Genomic DNA, 6,655 nt, shown 5'->3' on the forward strand with positions numbered 1-6,655 from the left:
CCCTTGTACTAATTCCTTCTGTTATTGCTCCCAGATCGACGATCAATACACAAGAACCAATCTTACAGGTTCGAAGGCATTTGTTCTGATTCTTTCAGTGAAACAGCCTGTGCCCTAATATTATGTGGTTATTCCACTCCAAGTTGCTCTGTAAGGTTCCTCCCAGGTATTTTATTGTTGTCTCCGAGTAATGCAGGCAACCATGTATCAACTTCTTTTCATGTAACTGTCTCATTCTTGTGGTTTCGAGTGTGCTATACAATAGTGTCATAACATTATTTTATTTAATGAGAACTCAGTATTAATTATATACAAAAATATGCCCTCGCTGTCTTTCCAGAACGGTAGGAGTAATACAAAGCTCTTAGGCTGCATGACTTTTTTTGTTTTTTGCTTTTGCTTCTGTCTTGAGCTTGTGGTTTAAGAACAATCAGAGAAATGTTACAGATTTCTTGGAAAATTTAGAAGAAAATTTTTTCTCTGGAAGAAGTGTACCTAAGGACACGTGATTTTTCCTGCTCTTCGTTTCAGTGTAGTGACTGATTTTATAAGGGGCAGCCAAAGCGTAAGGAAACACATCGAAAAAAAAAATCGGGTAACAGCGGCTAGAGTTCGCGCACCGAGGGTACCGTACTGCAGACTTAACTATGTATACAGACAGCTCATCCATCCAGGGAATCGAGAATCTCTTCGATTTTTCCCTGTTATCGATACTGGCAAGGTATCGGTGCCGCGAATTGCAGGACTTTCGAGAATGTTTTAATTTCCAGTTTAAAGTTAAAATTTTTTGATTAACTGTTTACCAAGCAATTTCTCATTTATTTTACTAATTTTGGAGTTACATTAACATGCCATGCTAAATGACAATTGTAAGTATCTTACATATTTTTCTACTCGCGAACTCATTCACCAAAACCTAGAGGGTATTTCCCGTTCACCTAGAAACGTATAGTTCAGGAAGAAGCAAGGTTTCGTATTGAAGGTAAGCGAAAAAAATCCTAAAATTGCTAATTACACCGCCAAGGGACCGTACGGCTTGTTACGTCACATGAATTCGAACTTGATACGCCTGAAAGTTCCTGAAAAGTGGTCTTAGCAGACAGACAGACATAGATAACAGGTTTAAATGGTTCAAATGGCTCTGAGCACTATGGGACTTAACAGCTGAGGTCGTCAGGGCCCTACACCATAGAACTACTTAAACCTAACTAACCTAAAGCCATCACACACATCCATGCCCGAGGCAGGATTCGAACCTGCGACCGTAGCAGTCGCGCGGTTCCGGGCTGAAGCGCCTAGAACCGCTCGTCCACCGTGGCCGGCAGATAACAAGTGACAAAAAATTTCTTTTGTGTATGATGAAATTAGATATCAACAATTTCCGATTTTTAATTTTCTTGTCCTGCGAAAGACTGCTACCTGGCTAATTTCGTGATTCTAAGTCAACAGTAAATACCCTATACGTTTTGTTAAGTGAGTTTACGAGAATCAAAATATGTGACATAAAGAGCAGCGTCTTTTGATCTCCGTTAACTTAGAAACTTATATGTTTTACACCACAAAGAGACAGTATGTCATAGTATCTGACAAATTTGAACTTGATACATCTACTAGTTGCCGAAAACAAGGGTGTTTTTAGAGTCTTCACGAAAGAGGACAAAGTAAATGTTCCAAAATTCGAATCAAAAACGGCTGCCACCACGAGTAACTTAGAAGTAGATATCCTCGGAGAAGTGAAGCAACATATATGACTGAATAAAACCTAGGTTCAGACTGCATACCAATTAGGTTGCTTTCACAATATGTTCATGCAATAGCTCCATACTTAATCATATACAGCCGCTCGCTCGACGAAAGATGCGTACCCAGAGACTGGGAAGTTACACAGAACGTACCAGTATTCATGAAGGCAGTAGGAATAATCCACTGAATTACAGGCCTGTATCATTAACGTCGATACGCAGAAGGATTTTGAAAAAAAATTGTTCAAATGGCTCTAAGCACTATGGGACTTAACATCTGAGATCATCAGTCCCCTAGACCTACAACTACTTAAACCTAACTAACCTAAGGACATCACACACAACCATACCCGAGGCAGGGTTCGAGCCTGCGACCATAGCAGCAGCGCGGTTCCGGACTAAAGCGCCTAGAACCGCTTGGCCACACCGGCCGGCAAGGATTTTGAAACATATATTGTGTTCGAACATTATTAATTACCTCGAAGAGAACGGTCTATAGACAAAGTCAACAAAGACTTAGGAAACATCGTTTTTGTGAAACCCAATTATCTATTTAGTCACACGAAGTGTCTAGTGCTATTGATAAGGTATTTCAAATTGATTCCGTATTTCTAGATTTCCAGAAGGCTTTTGACACTGGGCGACACACACATGGCTTGTAGTGAAATTGCGTACTTATGGGCAGATATGTCGCATAATACATGATTTTCTCTCAAAGAGGTCACAATTCGAAGTAATTCACGAAAGTCATCGAGTAGAACATGTTTCTGGCGTTACCGGAGGTAGTGTTGTAGGTCCTTTGCTGTTCCTTATCTGTATAAACGATTTATGAGACAATCTGAGCAGCGGTGTTTGCAGGTGACGCTGTATCGTTTATGGTCTAGTAAAGTCATCAGACGATCAAAACAAACTGCAAATCGATCTAGGAAAGGTATCTATATGGCGCGAAAATTGGTAATTGAACCTAAATAATCGAAATTGTGCGACATCCACTTGAGTGCTAAAAGGAATCTATCGAACTTCGGTTACAAGATGAATCAGGCAAATGTAAATGCCGTAGCCGGTCGAGGTGGCCGAGCGGTTCTAGGCGCTACAGTCTGGAACCGCGCGACCGCTACGGTCGCAGGTTGGAATCCTGCCTCGGGCATGGATGTGTGTGATGTCCTTAGGTTAGTTACGTTTAAGTAGTTCTAAGTTCTAGGGGACTGGTGACCTCAGATGTTAAGTCCCATAATGCTCAGAGCCATTTGAACCATTTGTAAATGCCGTAAATTCAACTAAATACGTAGGAATAACAATTACCAACAATATATGACGGTAGTATCTGTTCCCGAAAGAACAGTTACCGTGAATGACCATGCAGCTTTGCTAGAAATGAAATGATAATTAAATGGACACCCTAGCTGCAAACAGGCGTTGATGTACTTCATTGGGGACATGTTGAAAATGTGTGCCCCGACCGGGACTCGAACCCGGGATCTCCTGCTTACATGGCAGACGCTCTATCCATCTGAGCCACCACGGGCACAGAGGATAGTGCGTCTGCAGGGACTTATCCCCTGCACGCTCCCCGTGAGGCCCACATTCCCAACATGTCCACACCACTACATTCGTAGTGCGCCTAATAGATGTTTGCCCATCATACTCATTACTCGTGGCAGATTAATCTACCAAGTCCCGTACGAGTTCGGGCATAGCGTGTGCGTTCGCACAAGAAGGTCAATGGCCGGGAAGCCATATTTTAACTATATATGCAGGAGATCCCGGGTTCGAGTCCCGGTCGGGGCACACATTTTCAACATGTCCCCAATGAAGTACATCAACGCCTGTTTGCAGCTAGGGTGTCCATTTAATTATCATTTCAATTACCAACAACTTAAATTTGAAAGAACACACAGAAAATATTTTGGGGAAGGCAAACAAACGGCTTCGTTTTATGGGCAGAGCACGTACAAAATACAACGCAACTACTAGAGAGACTGTCTACTCTACGCTTGTCCGTCCTCTACTGGAGAAGTGCTGCGCGGGACGGGATCCTTGCCAGCTATCCCGAAGTATGGGCAGAAAGTGTCACGGGTGTGATACAGGATTCAGGGCGTGCATCATTGAAACGAAGCGGTTTTACATCGCGGCGGGATGACGTCACGAATTTCAATCTCCAATTTTGTCCTCCGAATGGGAAAAATATTTTGCTATCGCGGACCTACATAGGGAGAAAAGATCATCATAATAAAATGAGGGAAATCGGAGCTCGCACGAAAAGATATAGGTGTTCGTCTTTTCCACGCGCTGTTCGAGTGTGACCTGACAGAACATTGTGAAGGTGATTCGATCAACCCTCTGACAGGCACTTAAGTGTGATCTGCAGGTTATTCATGTAGATGTAGCTGAGTCGGACAGACGGATAACTAAGTAATCCTGTAAGGATTCCGTTTTTACCCACTGAAGTACGGAACTGACTGTTTAAAAAATAATATTGTCACATTTTGACGTATTCTGCACTGAAGTACGGAACTGACTGTTTAAAAAATAATATTGTCACATTTTGACGTATTCTGAATTATGTCTCTACGCCTAGTTCCTCCATGGTCTTGCATAATCTAAGCCAAATATTAAACCAATTTTTTTTTTTCAAAGTTGCGTTTCAGCCTCCTAACAGTCTCATCGGCAGGTATAAAAAAAATATTTGTTTCTTATTTTGCTCTGCACTACTAGACATTCAAAGCCGATTAAAATCGAAGTGTATCCTTTGAGTACCTTTTCTTGCAAGAAACCATAAGAACTATGTAAAAATTTCTGGCAACTGTTAGATGCGACAGTCAGTGGCTTTATGGAAAGATGTGAGCAGTTGCCGACGGAACCATGATTATACATACACAGGCGTGCAGCCCTTCGTCCGAAGCAAATCTACAGCCTCTAACCTCTTTGTTCAGGGCTCCAAAAATACGACAATCGCGAAACTTCTTGTTTGCGTTCCTCTGTTGCTTTTTTTGACCGTGGTCGAGTACCGCCTATCTTTGGGCTGCAGTGCCTGAGTTTCGGAAGGTTCCTCCTCTACTTTAAACAGTGCTGTTACCAGGACCAAAGTCCTGCGCTACACTCGTCGCATACCGTCCTCCTCCTACTTTCCCGAAGATTCTTCCCCGTGTGAAGCAATGCAGATGTCTCCGGGCAGTGTAGAGATGATGAACTTCAGGACAGCCCACCATTCCCGCTCACCGATTAACCCACATGCTAATGCAGTATTCTACACTGTTTTGTCATTTGACTTGACTGTTTAAAAAATAATATTGTCACATTATGACGTATTCTGCATTATGTCTCTACGCCTAGTTCCTCCTTGATCTTGCATTATCTAAGCCAAATATTAAACCAATTTTTTTTCAAACTTGCGTTTCAGCCACCTAACAGTCTCATCGGCAGGTATAAAAAAAATATTTGTTTCTTATTTTGCTCTGCACTACTAGGCATTCAAAGCCGATTAAAATCGAAGTGTATCCTTGGAGTGCGTTTTTCTTGCAAGAAACCATAAGAACTATGTAAAAATTTCTGGCACCACAGTAGCAAACCTCGATCGCGAGGTAACTGGGAGGGAGGAGGGGGGGGAGGGAGAGAGAGAGACAGACAGAGAGAGAGAGAGAGAGAGAGAGAGAGAGAGAGAGAGAGAGAGAGAGACCGCAAGAGCGGTGGGCGAATAACGGCGGAGGCGCGCGGCCTTGGTAACACGTCCGCTCTGCCGCAGGCTTCCTTATCTGCGAGAAACCTGCGCGGACCGAACTCCCCGCGATGTTTTTTGCTTCCCTTTCCGGGAAATTTCCTTACGGCGGCGTCGGCGTCCGCGTCTCGACGGCCGCGCGCGAGCTAACCTTTACTTTGTTTTCCCTGGCGGGACGCGAAAATATGGAGGCAAATCTTTTAAAGGCTCCCGCGTCGTCTTTATTTCCTGTGTTTTTTCTTTTTTTTTTTTTTCCTTATCTTCTGCGATGGGCCGACTTCTGTGCCTGCCTCCCCCGGCACCATCTCTTAGCAAGAATCGCAACTGGGCTACAATTTACATAGCTAAGTGCACGGCGGGCGATGAATATTTTATTCACGGTGACGCTAGCGGACCCACCCGCTGCTGCTGTTCGGTTGCTCGGTGTGTGTGTGCGGCAGGGGGATTCAGCGGGAGCAGAACGGCATCGGGAAAGCGAACGGAGAGCTGTTTCCTGCCGTATGTCACTGCCCTCCGTACTGCCTGTTGATAAATAATTCATGTCGGCGAGAAACCTTCGATACGCAAGCGCTAGGCGCGTTTTTAATAACAGGTCTAGGGCCCGACAAAACAGAGGTCGCTTGAACCCTGTTGCGTGGTGGCTGCCGACCTGTTAATTAGCCGGGTCGTATCCTGACGTAGTGAAACTCTGCTGGCCTAAGCTGTCGACAGCTGGCGAGAGAGCGTTATGGAGATGATAAACGAACTCCACTGGCAATCATTACAAGAGAGAAGTTGTGCATCACGGAGAGATTTACTACTGAAATTTTGGGACAGCACTTTTCTGGAGGAATCGACAACGTATTACTTCCCCACACATCTATCTTTCTTCCTTCACTTGCGCCTGTGTCTCGCAATGTTCGCAGGGTCGGCGTGGTTACAACGGATTTGGCAAGGTTAAATTAAAAGGGTGGCCAGATGCGCTTCCTGACGTCCCCCCCCCCCCCCCCCCAAGACGGAATCAGTGTACTCCAGCTGCCTGAGTGTAGTGTAAAATAGTGCGGAAGTGTTATGAATGTCTGCATGTCATGTAACTGAGGCGGGATGTGGGGACCAGCCCGGTAGTCACATAGCAGGATGTGGAAAACCGCCTAAAAACCACATCCAGGCTGGCCAGTACAACCGCCCACGTCGTTAATCAGCCAGGCGGATTCGATCG

At 44.5% G+C, this 6,655-nt stretch overlaps 1 non-coding gene across 1 annotated transcript; it reads right to left on the reverse strand.

The window, feature by feature from the left end:
- Positions 1–3,193: 3,193 nt before the first annotated feature.
- On the reverse strand, positions 3,194–3,268 carry Trnat-ugu. Its single transcript has one exon. It is a non-coding gene; the product is annotated as a tRNA-Thr (tRNA).
- Between the last annotated feature and the right edge of the window lie 3,387 nt (positions 3,269–6,655).

Source organism: Schistocerca americana, chromosome 10 (genome assembly GCF_021461395.2).
Source record: "Schistocerca americana isolate TAMUIC-IGC-003095 chromosome 10, iqSchAmer2.1, whole genome shotgun sequence".
Taxonomy (NCBI): Eukaryota; Metazoa; Arthropoda; class Insecta; order Orthoptera; family Acrididae; genus Schistocerca; species Schistocerca americana.